Here is an 18,555-nt window from a genome sequence, read left to right on the forward strand (position 1 = left end):
GCCATCCTGCTTCTTGTGCCGCCCTGTCGGTTTACATGAGTGACCGCCGTGATGTTGTCTGACTGGATCCGCACCGGCCGGTGTTGAAGCAGGGGTCTAGCCTGACTTAGGGCATTGTAAATGGCCCTCAGTTCCAGAATATTTATGTGTAGGGAAGTCTCCTGACTTTTCCATAGCCTTGGAAGTTCCTTCCCTGTGTGACTGCCCCCCAGCCTCGAAGGCTGGCATCCGTGGTCACCAGGACCCAGTCCTGTATGCCGAATCTGCGGCCCCCTAGAAGATGAGCACTCTGCAGCCACCACAACAGCGACACCCTGACCCTTGTAGACAGGGTTATCCGCCGATGCATCTGAAGATGCGACCCGGACCACTTGTCCAACAGATCCCACTGGAAAATCCTTGCATGGGACCTGGCGAATGGAATTTCTTCGTAAGAAGCTACCATCTTTCCCAGGGCTCGCGTGCATTGATGCACCGACACCTGTATACGTATTAGGAGGTCTCTGTCTAGAGACAACAACTCCTTGGACTTCTCCTCCGGGAGAAACCCTTTTTATCCTGTTCTGTGTCCAGAACCATACCCAGGAACAGTAGACGCGTCATAGGAACCAGCTGCGACTTTGGAATATTCAGAATCCAGCCGTGCTGTTGTAGCACTTCCCGAGATAGTGCTACTCCGACGAACAACTGCTCCCTGGACCTCGCCTTTATAAGGAGATCGTCCAAGTACGGGATAATTATTTCGGCCATTACCTTGGTAAATACCTCGGTGCCGGGGACAGACCAACGGCAACGTCTGGAATTGGTAATGACAATCCTGTACCACAATTTTGAGGTACTCCTGGTGAAGAGGGTAAATAGGGACATGCAGGTAATCATCCTTGATGTCCAGTGATACCATGAAATTCTCCAGGCTTGCAATAATCGCCCTGAGCGATTCCATTTTGAACTTGAACCTTCGTATATAAGTGTTCAAGGCTTTCAATTTTAGAATGGGTCTCACCGAACCGTCTGGTTTCGGTACCACAACATTTTGGAATAGTAACCCCGGCCTTGTTGAAGGAGGGGTACCTTGCTTTCACCTGCTGGAAGTACAGCTTGTGATTTGCCGCCAGTACTACCTTTCTCCGAGGGCAGCCGGCAAGGCTGATGTGAGGTAACGGCGAGGGGGAGTCGCCTCGAACTCCAGCCTGTATCCCTGTGATACTATTTGCAGAACCTAGAGATCCACCTGTGGGCAAGCCTACTGGTCCCTGAAGTTCCCGAGACGCGCCCCTACCGCACCTGTCTTCACCTGTGGAGCCCCAGCGTCATGCGGTGGACTCAGAGGAAGCGGGGGAAGATTTTTGATCCTGGGAACTGGCTGCTGGTGCAGCTTTTTTCCTTCTTCCCTTGTCTCTGTGCAGAAAGAAAGCGCCTTTGACCCGCTTGCTTTTCTGAAGCCGAAAGGACTGTACATGAAAATACGGTGCTTTCTTAGGCTGTGAGGAAACCTGAGGTAAAAAATTTTCTTCCCAGCTGTTGCTGTGGATACGAGGTCCCAGAGACCATCCCCAAACAATTCCTCACCCTGATAAGGCAGAATCTCCATGTGCCTTTTACAGGCAGCATCACCTGTCCACTGCCTGGTTTCTAATACCCTCCTGGCAGAATGGACATTGCATTAATTCTGGATGCCAGCCGGCAAATATCCCTCTGTGCATCCTTTATATATAAGACAACGTCTTAAATATGCTCAATGTTAGCAAAATATTATCCCTGTCTTAGCGTATTAATATTATCTGACAGGGTATCAGACCACGCTGCAGCAGCCCTATTTATGCTGAGGCAATTGCAGGTCTCAGTATATAACCTGAGTGTGTAAATACAGACTTCAGGATCGCCTCCTGCTTTTTATCAGCAGGTTCCTTCAAGGTGGCCGTATCCTAAGATGGCAGTGCCACCTTTTGACAAACGTGTGAGCGCCTTATCCATCCTAAGGGATATCTCCCAACGTGACCTATCCTCTGGCGGGAAAGGGTACGCCATCAGTAACTTTTTAGAAATTACCAGTTTCTTATCGGGGGAAACCACGCTTCTTTACACACTTCATTCATTCATCTGATGGGGGAACAAAACACTGGCTGCTTTTTCTCCCCAAAAATAAAACCCCTTTTATGTGGTACTTGGGTTCATGTCAGAAAATGCGTAACACATTTTTCATTGCCGAGATCATGTAACGGATGTTCCTAGTGGATTGTGTATATGTCTCAACCTCGTCGCCACTGGAGTCAGACTCCGTGTCGACATCTGTGTCTGCCATCTGAGGTAACAGGCGTTTTTTGAGCCCCTGATGGCCTTTGAGACGCCTGGGCAGGCGCGGGCTGAGAAGCCGGCTGTCCCACAGCTGTTACGTCATCCAGCCTTTTATGTAAGGAGTTGACACTGTCGGTTAATACCTTCCACCTATCCATCCACTCTGGTGTCGGCCCCACAGGGGGCGACATCCCATTTATCGGCCTCTGCTCCGCCTCCACGTAACCTTCCTCATCCAACATGTCGACACAGCCGTACCGACACACCGCACACACACAGGGAATGCTCTGACTGAGGACAGGACCCCACAAAGTCCTTTGGGGAGACAGAGAGAGAGTATGCCAGCACACACCAGAGCGCTATATAATACAGGGATTAACACTATAACTGAGTGATTTTTCCCCAAATAGCTGCTTGTATACATATATTGCGCCTAAATTTAGTGCCCCCCCTCTCTTTTTAACCCTTTGAGCCTGAAAACTACAGGGGAGAGCCTGGGGAGCTGTCTTCCAGCTGCACTGTGAAGAGAAAATGGCGCCAGTGTGCTGAGGGAGAAGCCCCGCCCCTTTTTCAACTGACTTTCTCCCGCTTTTTCTGGAATACTGGCAGGGGTAATTTTACATCTATATAGCCTCTAGGACTATATATGATGTAGATTTGCCAGCCAAGGTGTCATATATTGCCATCAGGGCGCCCCCCCAGCGCCCTGCACCCATCAGTGACCGGAGTGTGAGGTGTACATGAGGAGCAATGGCGCACAGCTGCAGTGCTGTGCGCTACCTTGGTGAAGACCGAAGTCTTCTGCCGACGATTTTCCGGACTCTTCATGCTTCTGGCTCTGTAAGGGGGACGGCGGCGCGGCTCCGGGAACGAACACCAAGGTCGGGTCCTGCGGTCGATCCCTCTGGAGCTAATGGTGTCCAGTAGCCTAAGAAGCCCAAACTACCACATGTTAGGTAGGTTCGCTTCTTCTTCCCTTAGTCCCTCGCTGCAGTGAGTCTGTTGCCAGCAGATCTCACTGTAAAATAAAAAACCTAAATATACTTTCTTTCTAGGAGCTCAGGAGAGCCCCTAGTGTGCATCCAGCTCAGCCGGGCACAAGAATCTAACTGAGGTCTGGAGGAGGGTCTTAGTGGGAGGAGCCAGTGCACACCAGGTAGTCCTAAAGCTTTCTTTAGTTGTGCCCAGTCTCCTGCGGAGCCACTAATCCCCATGGTCCTTACGGAGTCCCAGCATCCACTTAGGACGTCAGAGAAATTGCATTGCTAGTGATTCTGAGATACCTTCACTAATTACATCCATTTTGCAAGTGACATTTCTGCTAAATAAAACCCAGGCTTAATATTGCTTCACAAGTACCATTACCAATCATTGCAATACTGTGACACTGTAGGATCTCCATCCCTTGTGTGACATGAACAGTTACCCTACAGCTCCATTGCAACACTGTGGCACTGTCAAATCTAAGAGCTCCAACGTAAACTTACTTTTGAAGGTTAAGACATTCTTATCAGGGACAGCTAGAAAGGTAGTGCTTTCCATTGGAATAGTATTCTTAATCATTTCCTTCATTGTCCTCATTATTGCCTTCTTTTCTTGGTGTATGCATGTATCTGTGATTAGATTGATTGAACCACTGAATTGTTGAATGTTTCAGTGTATTGTGAGCTGTAGTCAAATGTGATTTTCTTGTCTTCTTTAATTCACCGTTATTATTGTGATTGTTCAATTTTGCCAAATAACTAACATCTTTAATCCAGAGGTTTGTTTTTTTTACTCAATAAAATGAAATATCCTGTTGGAATTGCTGTCAGTACATTACTGTTGCATATTAATCTATCCTGCATTCCTACCTCTCTGAACAAGGTACACTGAACAAGGTATGGGGAAAAACATCTTAGGGAAAGATAGCCACCGAACACCTGTGATACCTCTTCCAATCACTTAGACACACCTGCCTTCACCGGGGTGCTACACTGACACTTCAAGTTCTTCAGCCCTATTGGCAGCTTTGGAATCCTACATGTCAGCCTCAGGTCTGCAGATCCTTCAGGGCAGAGAAGAGTGAAGTTTTCAGTTAGTGTAAAGATAGTTACCAAAACAAAGACTTGAGAGACGCTGGTAGAACGAAGCACCAACCGTAAGCGGAAGCAGGAAGTGAGGAGGAGTCAGGGAGTCCAGGAAGTGGCGCCAGGCGGAGCGGAGCAAAGCGGGCAGCGGGGGATCGCCAGGTGGCAGCCGGAGCGGAGCGGGCAGCGTGTAGCTGCTGCCGCTGTGGTCTGTGTGAGAGCGGAGTACAGCGGAGCAGGCAGCGGGGGATCTCTGCTGCTGCCGCTGTGGTGTGAGTGTGTGGTTGCTGGTGGGAGTGAGAGAGAGGGCACTGACGGACCGCTGCTTCCGCGGCTTGTAAATTGTGTGTGTGTGAGGAAGAGGGAAAGTGCTGCTACTGGGTGAGGGGGGGTGAGCTGCTGGGTATAAAAAAAACTAAAATAAAGGTGTGAGTGCTGCTGCAGGGAGAGAGGAGTGAGAGAGTGCTGCCAGGGGAGTGAAAGTGTGTGAGGGCTTCTGGTACTGAGAGTGAGTGTGTGCTGCTGCAGCCACAGCCTGCACAAGTGAGGTCTGCGGTCTGTGGTCGAAGCAGGAGCCGGAAGCCGAGTGAAAAGGAGGAGCAGAGAGCTGGAGCAACTGCAAGGTGGAGTAACGGTGCCGCAGGAGAGGTCCCACTCAGCTAAGTATTGATTACTTACTTATTGTGTACTGATTGTATTGGCTAGTTGTTTTTTTAATTTTATTTTCTTTATTGTGTTTTCGGAAGGTAATAGGGAGTTCGTTTTTCAACTGATGGGATGGGCCGTGATTGAGAGTCTCACTCAGTGCGTGTCGTGCAAGATGTATGCGCACCTGGAGCAGCCGACCCAGGGCGAATACATATGCGCGAGATGTGAACGAACGGTTGCCCTGGAAGCCCAGGTAACTGATCTAGAGCAAACCGTTATGCGACTGAGGGATATTCACAATCTCGAGCGAAGTTTAGATAGAACGGTGGAGGAGTTGCAGCAGGGGTCACTGGTAGACGAGGATAATCAGGTAGGCAGTTGGGTCACTGTTAGAAGGAAGAAAAAGAGGGGGAGGCACGACATCTCGGATCTATCAAACCCGAACAAATTTGCCCGATTGGACGAAGATTCGGTGGATGATAGCAACGAAATGACGGAGCCGGAGGAGACTGCTCCCTCTAGCAACCGGAGGAGTGGTCGCTCTGGCTCAGATGGGATGAAAGCTAGAGAGGTGCCCAGGCAGATGGTGGTGGTAGGGGACTTTATCATCAGGAAGGCAGATAGGGCAATTTGCTACCGGGATCGTGATCGCCGTATGGTTTGTTGTCTCCCTGGTGCTCGGGTATGGCACATCGCGGACCGGGTAGATAGATTGTTGGGAGGGGCTGGGAAAGACCCGGCAGTCTTGGTGCACGTTGGCACCAACGACAAAGTTAGTGGTAGGTGGGATGTCCTTAAGAAAGATTATAGGGACTAGTGAGGCCAATCCCCGGATCGGCGGGATCCCGGGATTTAGGCCCAAAAACGGCCAGGATTCAATCCCGGGATTGGAAGCTCCAATCCCGGGGATTGAGGGATCAGCGTTGAGCGTCCTCAGGACGCTCAGACGCTGCCCGGCTCCCTCCTCCCATCTCCCCCTGCGCAGCGTGACCTGTGACTGTGAGGTCACACTGCGCTGTCAGCAGCCGCAGAGACGGAAAGTACGGCGGACTTCACCCGCCGCCTCATTCCGGCTCCCCTGCATTTACCCGCGGCTCCCCTGCACTCATCCGCCGCCTCCTCCTCACCCGCCACCTCACTGTGCAGGTTTGTACATTTTTTTATGTCTGCAGGGCCGATACTCTGGATTGAAAAAATGGCCCAGGATTGGCCTCCCGAATAGGGACTTGGGCCAGATACTAAAAAAAAGGACATCTAAGGTAATATTCTCTGAAATATTACCAGTGTCACGCGCTAGCCAAGGGAGACAGAGGGAGATTAGGGAGGTAAATGTGTGGCTCAGAGACTGGTGTAGGAAAGAAGGGTTTGCGTTCTTGGAACACTTGGCGGACTTCTCAGTCAGGCACCATCTTTTTTCTCGTGACAGATTGCACCTGAATGAGGAGGGGGCTGCGGTGCTGGGGGGGGGGGGGGTAGGATGGAGGAGCTTTTAAACTAGGAGCCTGGGGGTTGGGTTTAGCTAGAAACTATGGGTCATGCAGCGCGTATAGTAGGGATGGTGGTAGTGTGATAAAAGGGGGTGGAGAGGGGGGGAGGGAAAGTGCAGCCGGTAAGGGTATTTACATGGGTTCTAAGGGTATTAAGCAAGGTACTGCCAAAGCATTAAATAACAACAATTATGTGTCATCATTACAGCCTATAGAGAATGTTGTATGGGACTTTAGGGAAAATACTTATGTCAGGGCGCTGAATTTAGGCGGGAACATTGGGTTGACCAAAGAGAAAAGTAAGGTGGGCAATACTAAGTATGGTGGGATTAGAGAGGGAGCGAGAAGGACAGCCTATATCAGTAACTCTAGGGATGCACTAGTAAACCAGGATGGGATATCTTTAAAAAAACAAACGAATAAAGCAGAGGTTCTCAATCTCGGTCCTCGGGAGCCCACACAGTGCATATTTTGAAGGTAACCCAGCAGGTGCACAGGTGTATTAATTACTCACTGACACATTTTAAAATGTCCTCAGGTGGAGCTAATTATTTCACTTGCGATTCTGTGAGGAGACCTGCAAAACATGCACTGTGTGGGCCCCCGAGGACCGAGTTTGAGAACCTCTGGAATAAAGGAACCGATAAACTAAAATGTATGCTTGCAAATGCAAGAAGTCTAGCAGGTAAAATGGGGGAATTGGAATTGTTAGCATCAAAGGCTGAGTATGACATTATAGGTATTACGGAAACATGTTGGGACGACTCTCATGACTGGGTTACAAACTTGGAGGGGTATTCTCTTTTCAGGAGGGACAGGGCAAACAAAAGAGGAGGACGTGTATGTCTTTATGTTAAACCATCACTTAAACCATACCCAAAGGAGGTTATCTATGAGGGGACTGGAGATAATGTGGAGTCACTATGGGTTGAAATTGAAATCTCAAGTGGGGGTATTGAGGCAAAAAAACTAATCATAGGCACGTGCTAATAACAGCCAGATATTAGCATACATGAGGAAGAAGAACTATTGCAGCATATCAAAACGGCTGCGTGGTTGGGGGACATCCTTGTGATTGGGGATTTTAATTACCCAGATATAAACTGGAGTAACGATTCATGTGCTAAAGCAATGGGCAACTGGTTCTTAAATATGTTTAAGGATCACTACTTGTCTCAATTAGTCGAGGACCCAACTAGGGGTAAAACTACTCTGGATCTAGTAATTACTAATAATGTGGACATTATATCAAACACTAAAGTGGGGGAGACTTTGGGTAACAGTGATCACTATATGATCACATTCGACATCAGTTTCAGGAAACATAGCTACAGGGGTACCACCAAAACTTTTAACTTTAGGAAGGCTAATTTCAGTATGCTTAGATGTGCACTTAACTACATAGAGTGGGAGGTTCTGTTTAATAACAAGAACACTTCGGAAATGTGGGAAGTTTTAAAAGAGTTGCTGGATAGCAATATTCATAACTTTATTCCCATGGGCAGTAAACGCTGGAGTATTAAACTCAAACCGATGTGGCTTAACAGGAAGGTTAAGGCAGAAATGGATAAAAAAAGCGGGCTTTCAAAGCATTTAAATCTAATGGAAAGGAGGAGTCTTTCAAGTATTACAAGGAATGTAATAAGAAATGCAAAAAAGCAATAAGAGCAGCTAAAATGGAAAATGAAAAGCAAATCGCTATAGAGAGTAAAACCAATCCTAAAAAGTTTTTTAAATACATAAATGGTAAAAGGTTAAAAAAGGAGAATATAGGTCCATTAAAAGATGAATTAGGAGAATTGATAAATGATGACAAAATAAAAAAGCAGAAATACTGAACAAATTCTTTTTATCAGTATTCACCAGAGAAGAAATGAGGGTGGGAGTAGAGCATAACAATTGTGACAGTAATGATTCATGGTTAGATAATTGTTTAAGCAAAGAAGTAGTCTGGGAGAGACTAAGCAAAATTAAGATTAATAAATCACCTGGTCCTGATGGACTTCACCCGAGGGTACTTATGGAGCTTAGTTCACAACTAGCACGACCCCTATACTTGCTTTTCAATAGTTCAATTAGATCAGGCATGGTACCGAAGGATTGGCGTATAGCTGAGGTAGTGCCATTATTTAAAAAGGGATCCAAAAATCTTCTGGGAAACTACAGACCAGTTAGTTTGACATCTATAGTGGGGAAAATATTGGAAGGAATTCTAAGGGACAACATACAGGAGTATCTACAGTCCACTAGGATTATTTGCAAGAACCAGCATGGGTTTGTGAGGGACAGGTCATGTTAGACTAACTTAATTAGCTTCTACGAGGAAGTGAGCAATAATCTTGATCAAGGAAAAGCAGTGGATGTGGTCTTCCTAGATTTTTGCAAAAGCCTTAGAATACAGTTCCTCACAGGAGACTGATGATCAAATTAAAGGAGCTTGGCCTAGGAAAAACTATTTGCACATGGTTAAGCAACTGGTTGGACAACAGGGTACAGCGAGTAGTGGTCAACGGGAAGTCTTCAACCTGGTCCCCAGTAGTCAGCGGAATACCACAAGGGTCCGTACTCGGGCCACTACTGTTCAACATATTTATCAATGACCTATAAAAAGGCCTGGAAAGATGATACTAAACTGTGTAAGGTAATTAATTCAGAATTGGATGTGGAGTCCTTGCAGAATGATCTATCTAAACTTGAACTCTGGGCGTCTAAATGGAAAATGAGGTTCAATACAGACAAATGCAAGGTTATGCATTTTGGGACTAAAAACAAACTCGCAATCTACATATTAAATGAGGAACGCCTAGGGGAAACAGAGTTGGAAAAAGATTTAGGGGTATTCATTAGAGATGAGCGGGTTCGGTTCCTCTGAATCCGAACCCGCCCGAACTTCAGGTTTTTTACACGGGTCCGAGCAGGCTCGGATCTTCCCGCCTTGCTCGGCTAACCCGAGCGCGCCCGAACGTCATCATCACGCTGTCGGATTCTCGCGAGGCTCGGATTCTATCGCGAGACTCGGATTCTATATAAGGAGCCGCGCGTCGCCGCCATTTTCACACGTGCATTGAGAGTCATAGGGAGAGGACGTGGCTGGCGTCCTCTCCGTTTAGAGAAGAGAGAGACACAGTATTTTGGGGAGCATTATTAGGAGGAGTACTACTATACTGTATACTACTATACTACTTGCTGAAGTGATATTTATAGATTAGATAGTGTGACTGTAAGTGTATTATCTGACTTGTGGGGGAGACACTGACAGTGGGGAGCAGTTAGAGTCTGAGAGCAGGACTCAGGAGTACATATAACGTACAGTGCACACTTTTGCTGCCAGAGTCAGTGCCACACTGCCATTGTTGTGACCACACTGACCACCAGTATAATAATATATTTTGTGATTGTCTGCTTAGGCCTCGGAGTACTAGTTGCAAGTTGCAACGTGACCTGAAGTGACCACCAGTTTAATAATCAATCACCACCAGTTTAATATATATATATATATATATATATATATATATAATTGTATATAATATATATATATATATAATATTGTATACCACCTACCCGTGTTTTTTTTTTTCATTCTTCTTTATACATACTACTATAGTAGCTTACTGTAGCAGTCTGCGGTGCTGTGCTGACCTGACAGTGTCCAGCAGGTCCGTCATCAGTCATTACATAATAAATATATATAGTACCTGTCCGGCTGCAGTACTAGTGATATTATATTGATTTCATCTCATTATCAATAATTTATCATCCAGTCTAGACTCTATATTAGCAGCAGACACAGTACGTTAGTCCACGGCTGTAGCTACCTCTATGTCGGCACTCGGCAGTCCATCCATAATTGTATACCACCTACCCGTGGTTTTTTTTTTTTCTTTCTTCTTTGTACATACTACTATAGTATAGTAGCTTACTGTAGCAGTCTGCGGTGCTGCTGAGCTGACAGTGTCCAGCAGGTCCGTCATCAGTCATCATTACCTAATAAATATATTATCTACCTGTCCGGCTGCAGTACTAGTGATATTATATATACATACATATATATATTGATTTCATCTCATTATCAATCATCCAGTCTATATTAGCAGCAGACACAGTACATTAGTCCACGGCTGTAGCTACCTCTGTGTCGGCACTCGGCAGTCCATCCATAATTGTATACCACCTACCCGTGGTTTTTTTTTTTCTTTCTTCTTTGTACATACTACTATAGTATAGTAGCTTACTGTAGCAGTCTGCGGTGCTGCTGAGCTGACAGTGTCCAGCAGGTCCGTCATCAGTCATCATTACCTAATAAATATATTATCTACCTGTCCGGCTGCAGTACTAGTGATATTATATATACATACATATATATATTGATTTCATCTCATTATCAATCATCCAGTCTATATTAGCAGCAGACACAGTACGTTAGTCCACGGCTGTAGCTACCTCTGTGTCGGCACTCGGCAGTCCATCCATAATTGTATACCACCTACCCGTGTTTTTTTTTTCTTTCTTCTTTGTACATACTACTATAGTATAGTAGCTTACTGTAGCAGTCTGCGGTGCTGCTGAGCTGACAGTGTCCAGCAGGTCCGTCATCAGTCATCATTACCTAATAAATATATTATCTACCTGTCCGGCTGCAGTACTAGTGATATTATATATACACACATATATATATATTGATTTCATCTCATTATCATCCAGTCTATATTAGCAGCAGACACAGTACGGTAGTCCACGGCTGTAGCTACCTCTGTGTCGGCACTCGGCAGTCCATCCATAATTGTATACCACCTACCCGTGTTTTTTTTTTTCTTTCTTCTTTGTACATACTACTATAGTATAGTAGCTTACTGTAGCAGTCTGCGGTGCTGCTGAGCTGACAGTGTCCAGCAGGTCCTTCATCAGTCATCATTACCTAATAAATATATTATCTACCTGTCCGGCTGCAGTACTAGTGATATTATATATACATACATATATATATATTGATTTCATCTCATTATCATCCAGTCTATATTAGCAGCAGACACAGTATGGTAGTCCACGGCTGTAGCTACCTCTGTGTCGGCACTCGGCAGTCCATCCATAATTGTATACCACCTACCCGTGGTTTTTTTTTTCTTTCTTCTTTGTACATACTACTATAGAGTATAGTAGCTTACTGTAGCAGTCTGCGGTGCTGCTGAGCTGACAGTGTCCAGCAGGTCCGTCATCAGTCATCATTACCTAATAAATATATTATCTCCTAGATGGGCCCGGTGTTTGTGTCGGCCACTAGGGTCGCTTATCTTACTCACACAGCTACCTCATTGCGCCTCTTTTTTTCTTTGCGTCATGTGCTGTTTGGGGAGGGTTTTTTGGAAGGGCCATCCTGCGTGACACTGCAGTGCCACTCCTAGATGGGCCCGGTGTTTGTGTCGGCCACTAGGGTCGCTTATCTTACTCACACAGCTACCTCATTGCGCCTCTTTTTTTCTTTGCGTCATGTGCTGTTTGGGGAGGGTTTTTTGGAAGGGCCATCCTGCGTGACACTGCAGTGCCACTCCTAGATGGGCACGGTGTTTGTGTCGGCCACTAGGGTCGCTTATCTTACTCACACAGCTACCTCATTGCGCCTCTTTTTTTCTTTGCGTCATGTGCTGTTTGGGGAGGGTTTTTTGGAAGGGCCATCCTGCGTGACACTGCAGTGCCACTCCTAGATGGGCACGGTGTTTGTGTCGGCCACTAGGGTCGCTTATCTTACTCACACAGCTACCTCATTGCGCCTCTTTTTTTCTTTGCGTCATGTGCTGTTTGGGGAGGGTTTTTTGGAAGGGCCATCCTGCGTGACACTGCAGTGCCACTCCTAGATGGGCCCGGTGTTTGTGTCGGCCACTAGGGTCGCTTATCTTACTCACACAGCTACCTCATTGCGCCTCTTTTTTTCTTTGCGTCATGTGCTGTTTGGGGAGGGTTTTTTGGAAGGGCCATCCTGCGTGACACTGCTGTGCCACTCCTAGATGGGCCCGGTGTTTGTGTCGGCCACTAGGGTCGCTTATCTTACTCACACAGCTACCTCATTGCGCCTCTTTTTTTATTTGCGTCATGTGCTGTTTGGGGAGTGTTTTTTGGAAGGGCCATCCTGCGTGACACTGCAGTGCCACTCCTAGATGGGCACGGTGTTTGTGTCGGCCACTAGGGTCGCTTAGCTTAGTCATCCAGCGACCTAGGTGCAAATTTTAGGACTAAAAATAATATTGTGAGGTGTGAGGTATTCAGAATAGACTGAAAATGAGTGGAAATTATGGTTTTTGAGGTTAATAATACTTTGGGATCAAAATGACCCCCAAATTCTATGATTTAAGCTGTTTTTTAGTGTTTTTTAAAAAAAACACCCGAATCCAAAACACACCCGAATCCGACAAAAAAAATTCGGTGAGGTTTTGCCAAAACGCGGTCGAACCCAAAACACGGCCGCGGAACCGAACCCAAAACCAAAACACAAAACCCGAAAAATTTCCGGTGCACATCTCTAGTATTCATTGATAATAGGCTTAATAACCATACACAATGTCAAAACGCAGTAAAGAAGGCAAGTAAGGTGCTAGCGTGCATTAAAAGGGGAATTGAGACAAGGGACTTGGATGTAATCCTGCCGCTGTATAAAGCATTGGTACGTCCGCACCTGCAATACTGTGTTCAGTTTTGGGCACCATTGTATAAAAAAGACATCAGTGAACTCGAAAGGGTTCAAAGGCGAGCTACTAAACTAATTAAAGGCCTAGAGGGACTGGATTACGAGGACAGGCTTACTAGGTTGAATATGTATAAACTAGAAAAGAGGCGCCTAAAAGGAGATATTATTAATATCTTCAGATATGTAAAGGGACATCACAAAGAGTTATCAGAAGAATTATTTATTAAAAGAACACAGTTTAGGACACGTGGGCACTCACTACGGCTGGAGGAGAGAAAGTTCCGAACGCAATGGAGGAAAGGGTTCTTCACTGTTAGGGCAATTAGGATGTGGAATTCTCTGCCAGGGAAGGTGGTAATGGCGGAATCTGTAATTGGATTTAAAAAAGGAATGGATAAATTTCTGAATGCAAATGATATCCAAGGTTATAATATTTAAAATATCAACGTGGTTAATTCGAGGGTAACATGAGTTATAGTAGTTAACTAGTCATAAAACATTATTCAGCGGTTATGTAGAATCATCACAACTTAATACAGGTTGAACACCTTACTTACTGCAATCACCACTTTTATTATGGACAAGTTATTTAGTTCTAAGAGACCTCACTTTTATGCAGCCTTTACAGCACTCCTACTAATGTTTGTAGTAGAGATGTGCGGGTCTAGTTTTTAGAAAACCGAACGCACCCGAACAGGGTCGTAACTAGGTGTGTGCTGCAGTGCCTTGCACACAGCACATATGCACTGTGGGCGCAGTACCGCCGGCAACACCTATAGTTCCGGTGTTACATTGCAGCCCGATCCCACCCCATCCCCACTGCCGGAGCTTGGAGCTTATAGTGCAGCCCAGACACTCCCTCCCCCTGAGCCACGGACAATACTGCCTGATCCCCCCACAGCCATTGCCACCGCCAGAGCATACAGTGAGCCACGCGGACTATAATGCCCGAACCCCGCGCTGCCAGAGTTACAGTGAGTGAATGCAGCCGGACAAACCCCTTCCCTTCAGGATACACTGAGCACTGTAAGCGCCTGTTGTTGGGTGCTGGGGTGTCTGGCATGTTTGCCCACAGCTCAGTATAACCTCAGTGGAAGGGGTTGGGCTGTCTGGGATGCACTATAAGCTCTGGCAGTGGGGATGGTGTGGGATGCCTGCAGCTGCACTGTAACACTGGAAGGGGACTCTGCTGCTGTAATGTGTAATAGGGGACTCTGCCGTACTGTGTAAAAGGGGACTCTGCGTGCCGTACTGTGTAAAAAGGGACTCTGCCTGCCGTACTGTGTAAAAAGGGACTCTGCCTGCCGTACTGTGAAAAAGGGGACTCTGCGTGCCTTACTGTGTATAAGGGGACTCTGCCTGGTGTACTGTGTAAAAGGAGACTCTATCTGTTCTACTGTGTAAAAGGGGACTCTCTCTGCTGTACTGTGTAAAAGGGGACTGTGTCTGCCATACTGTGTAAAAGGGGACTCTACCTGCTGTAGTGTGAAAAAGGGGACTCTGCCTGCCGTACTGTGTAAAATGGGGCTCTACCTGGCATAATGTGTGACAGGGGCTCTACCTGTTGCAACATGTAAAAGGGGATGTACCTGGTGTAATGTCTGTAAGTGGCGCTACTGTGCGGCATAAATTGAACAATAGAGACTTCTGTACAGTGTAATATGAATTGGTATTATTTTGTGGCCACGCCCCTTCCCTATGAAGCCACGCCCATGGGGAAGCCATGGTGTCAGAGCAAGTCCTGGTGATTTTCCCCAAAAATAACGATATTAGGAAAAATAAGATGTGCTCTGCATGTGCGTGAAACATGACATAGTGATTTCTATAGCCATCACTGCATCCCATTTTCAGTCCTGCAATTGAATACTGAAACCCAGCTCAGCATTTTGTTTTGTTTTCCTGCATGCAATTGGATTCCCCACTGTGTTGTTCAGTGCAGGCACTGTGTTAAAAAAAATAGGATTTTAATTACCTACCGGTAAATCCTTTTCTCGTAGTCCATAGAGGATACTGGGGTCCACATTAGTACCATGGGGAAAGAGCGTAACTACCATAGGTGCTGGCAATGCAGCTGCTATGGGGCCCAGTGCTGAGAGGGGCCCACCTTCCCTGTCAAAGTTACATGTCTATAGATTGTAAGCTTGCGAGCAGGGCCTTCCTACCTCTATGTCTGTCTGTTATTACCCAGTTTGTCTTATCATTGTTGTTTTCAGTTGTAAACTGCAACGGGATATGCTGGGCTATATAAGAAACTGTAAATAAATAAATAAATAAATAAATAAATACATGTGTTATATACATTTTTCGCCATTAGGTGGTACGTAGGGGTCTTTTCAAACTTTTTCCTTGGGGCCTGCAATATATATAGGTATGCCCCTGGACCTGCTCATTGTAATGTGGTATAAAATGAACTGGAGGGCATTTTAATGTTATATAATATGAACTGGGGCACTGTAATGAGGCACAATATGAATGGGGAGCACTATATATCATAATGTGAATTGGGGGTACTGTGCGGCATAATGTGTACTGGCAGCTCTGAAATGTGACATAGGGTGAACTTAAGCACTACTGCGATTCATAAACGAAACTAGGGCACTACTGTGGGGCATAACATTAAATAAGGCTCTACTATGGTTCAGAAAATGAACTAGGGCACTTCTATAGGGCATAAAATTAACAACTGCTGCAGAGAAGTGTCTCTCTAGAAGTAATGGGATGGGGGCCCTTCAAAATGTTGCTATGGGGCCCACAAAGTTCAGGCTACGTAACTGCCATGGGGTATAGACGGGTCCACTAGGAGCCTTGGTCACTTTAAGAAATCAATAGTGTGCACTGGCTCCTCCCTCTATGCCCCTCCTACAAGACTCAGCATAGAAACTGTGCCCGAGGAGACGGACATATCCTGAGGAAGGATGTAACAGAACAGTTGTGAGATTCGAACCAGCACACACAAACAAGAGGAAAGCCATATGAACCACAATAGGTTGGTTGATATGAAACGCAGACACCACCTTAGAAATAAATTGATGACGATTTCTGAGTTCAACTCTACCTTCATGAAAAATCAAATAGGGGCTATTGTGAGACAACGCCCCCAGTTTGAATTGCTGCCTGTAAAGTCATACTTGCTTCCAGAGAAACTGGTAAGCCTGATTCGAAGAATCTGTGAGGTGGGAGTTTCTGAAACTCCAGTCTGTATCCTTGGGTGATCAGGTCCGTGACCCAGGGGTCCTGGCAAGATATTGCCCAAACGTGACTGAAATAACGTAACCGAGCTCCCACCTGCCTGTCTGGACAGTGTGTACTACCGTCATGCTGTAAGCGCCTTGAGTCCTATTGGAGAAAGAGCGCTATATAAATAAAATTATTATTATTATTAATTATAAGGCTTTGAGGAAGCAGACCCGGAGGTCTGTTCCTGAGAACCTGCAGCTGCTGGTTTACTGGGTTTACCTCTATTACCTTTGAAGGCTGTAGAATGACCTTTGGATTTGCCTTTGAATTTCGCTGTCCGAAAGGACTGCAGAGTTGGAGCAGAGTAGGTTTTCCTAGCTGGAGGTGCTGCGGAAGGAAGATACGTAGACTTACCCGCCTTAGCCTTGGATATCCACTTATCCAGTTCAGTTTTCCATGCCTTTCCTGGAATCCGCATCCGCAGTCCACTGGCGTAGCCACAAGCCCCTGCGTGCTGACACTGCCATGGCAGTGGTGCGTGCGTTGAGCAAACCAATTTCCTTTATAGCCTCCACCATAAAGTTAGCAGAGTCTTGAATATGCTGCAGGAGTAAAACTATCTCCCCCATGGGTAAGGTATCCAATCCATCAATTAGGTTACCTGACCACTTTGCAATGGCTTTACTGATTCATGCGCAAGCAATAGTGGGTCTCTGGGCCACCCCAGCAGCAGTGTATAATGATTTGAGAGTGTTCTCAATCTTGTGATCAGCTGTGTTCTTTAAGGATGCTGCCCCAGGAACAGGTAAGACTATCTTACGTGACAACATAGATACCGATGCATCCACAATTCCAGAGGAAAGGGAAAGGATGTAATTAACATTTTAGGTATCTGAAATTTTTTGTCAGGGTTAGCCCAAGTTTCTTCAAACAGGGCATTCAATTCCTTTGATGCAGGAAAAGTAGCTGAGGATTTCTTCTTTTACATTAAAATAAGATTCCTCCTCTACCTCCGCCGTCTTGTCAGGAATGTGCAGGACATATTTAATAGCCTCTATCAGGGCCTGTATTCCTTATGACAGGACCGAATCCCCCCCACTCATATTCACTTCACCCTGCTCTGGATCTGATGTATCGTCATCAGTATCATCCTGCATGAGCTGGGCCAGGGTACGCTTTTGTGGGCAAATGGCGGGGATTTGAGACACTGGTTTGGGAACTGAATCTCTATTCATCAGGTCATCCATAGACTGTCTTAAGAATTGCGTCTCTTTCTCATTATGGGATAATTTAGTAGAAATATTAGATATCATCCCTTTAATGGAAGCTAACCATGGGGGTTCTGCCCCACTAGCCTGAGAATGTGCACTATCCTGAGAACAGGGTAGTGAGTCTCCAGGGGAGGAAAGACACTCAGCTGTGCAGGAAACACAGTCCCTGGACATGGTAACGTGAAGGGACACACACACACACACACACACACACACACACACACACACACACACACACACACACACACACACACACACACACGGTGAAAACACAGTTTAACCCACACAGAGCCCTCAGGGAGACACAGAAATTGGAGTCAGCCACACAGCGCCCTTGTAGCCAAATAAAATCTAGCTGGGTTGCCACACTAAGTCCCTTAATAGGGCTTAGTATACTGCAACACTCCCCCCCCTTCTAAGACCCCCTGGTAATGCTGAGGAGACGTGGAGTCTTTGTGGAGGAGCTGTACTTCCCTGTGATTCCTGTCAGTGTAAGCTGCAGAGGGAAAATGGTGCTGTTGAGCTGCTGGATCCGCTCACAGTGAAGCCCCACCCCCTTAATGGCGCTCGGCTTCCCGCTTTTTTATACTGGCCTGAGCTAATTTTTATGCCTAACAGAGGGTTAAAACCCTTGTTAGGTATGATAGCTAGTGTGGGTATGCATTGGTAGCTCAGCGCGCCCCTCACAGCGGGACACACGTCTGTGTATGTCCTCTGAGCCCCCTGCACTCAGAGCTGCGCTCCTACCCTTGTGCCGCCATTTCTGCCGGCCACCCGCTTACCGGGATGCCGGCGCTGTACTCCCCACACTTCTATCTTCTGGCTCTGTTAGGGGTGGCGGCGTGCTGCGGGAGGGTACACTTGCCGTGGTGGGGCTTGCAAATTACTCACTCAGGAGTCAGCGGAGAAACAGGACCATTAATGCTTTAGGA

At 46.4% G+C, this 18,555-nt stretch overlaps 1 long non-coding RNA gene across 1 annotated transcript in view; it reads right to left on the bottom strand.

Moving 5' to 3' along the window:
• Positions 1 to 13,379: 13,379 nt before the first annotated feature.
• LOC134970001 (uncharacterized) overlaps positions 13,380 to 18,555 on the bottom strand; it is a 320,801-nt gene continuing 315,625 nt past the window's right edge. The window contains exon 3 of the long non-coding RNA XR_010189611.1: positions 13,380 to 13,542. This is a non-coding gene — a long non-coding RNA (uncharacterized LOC134970001). The remainder of the gene's footprint in view (positions 13,543 to 18,555) is intronic.

This window comes from Pseudophryne corroboree, chromosome 11, assembly GCF_028390025.1.
Source record: "Pseudophryne corroboree isolate aPseCor3 chromosome 11, aPseCor3.hap2, whole genome shotgun sequence".
Lineage (NCBI taxonomy): Eukaryota > Metazoa > Chordata > Amphibia > Anura > Myobatrachidae > Pseudophryne > Pseudophryne corroboree.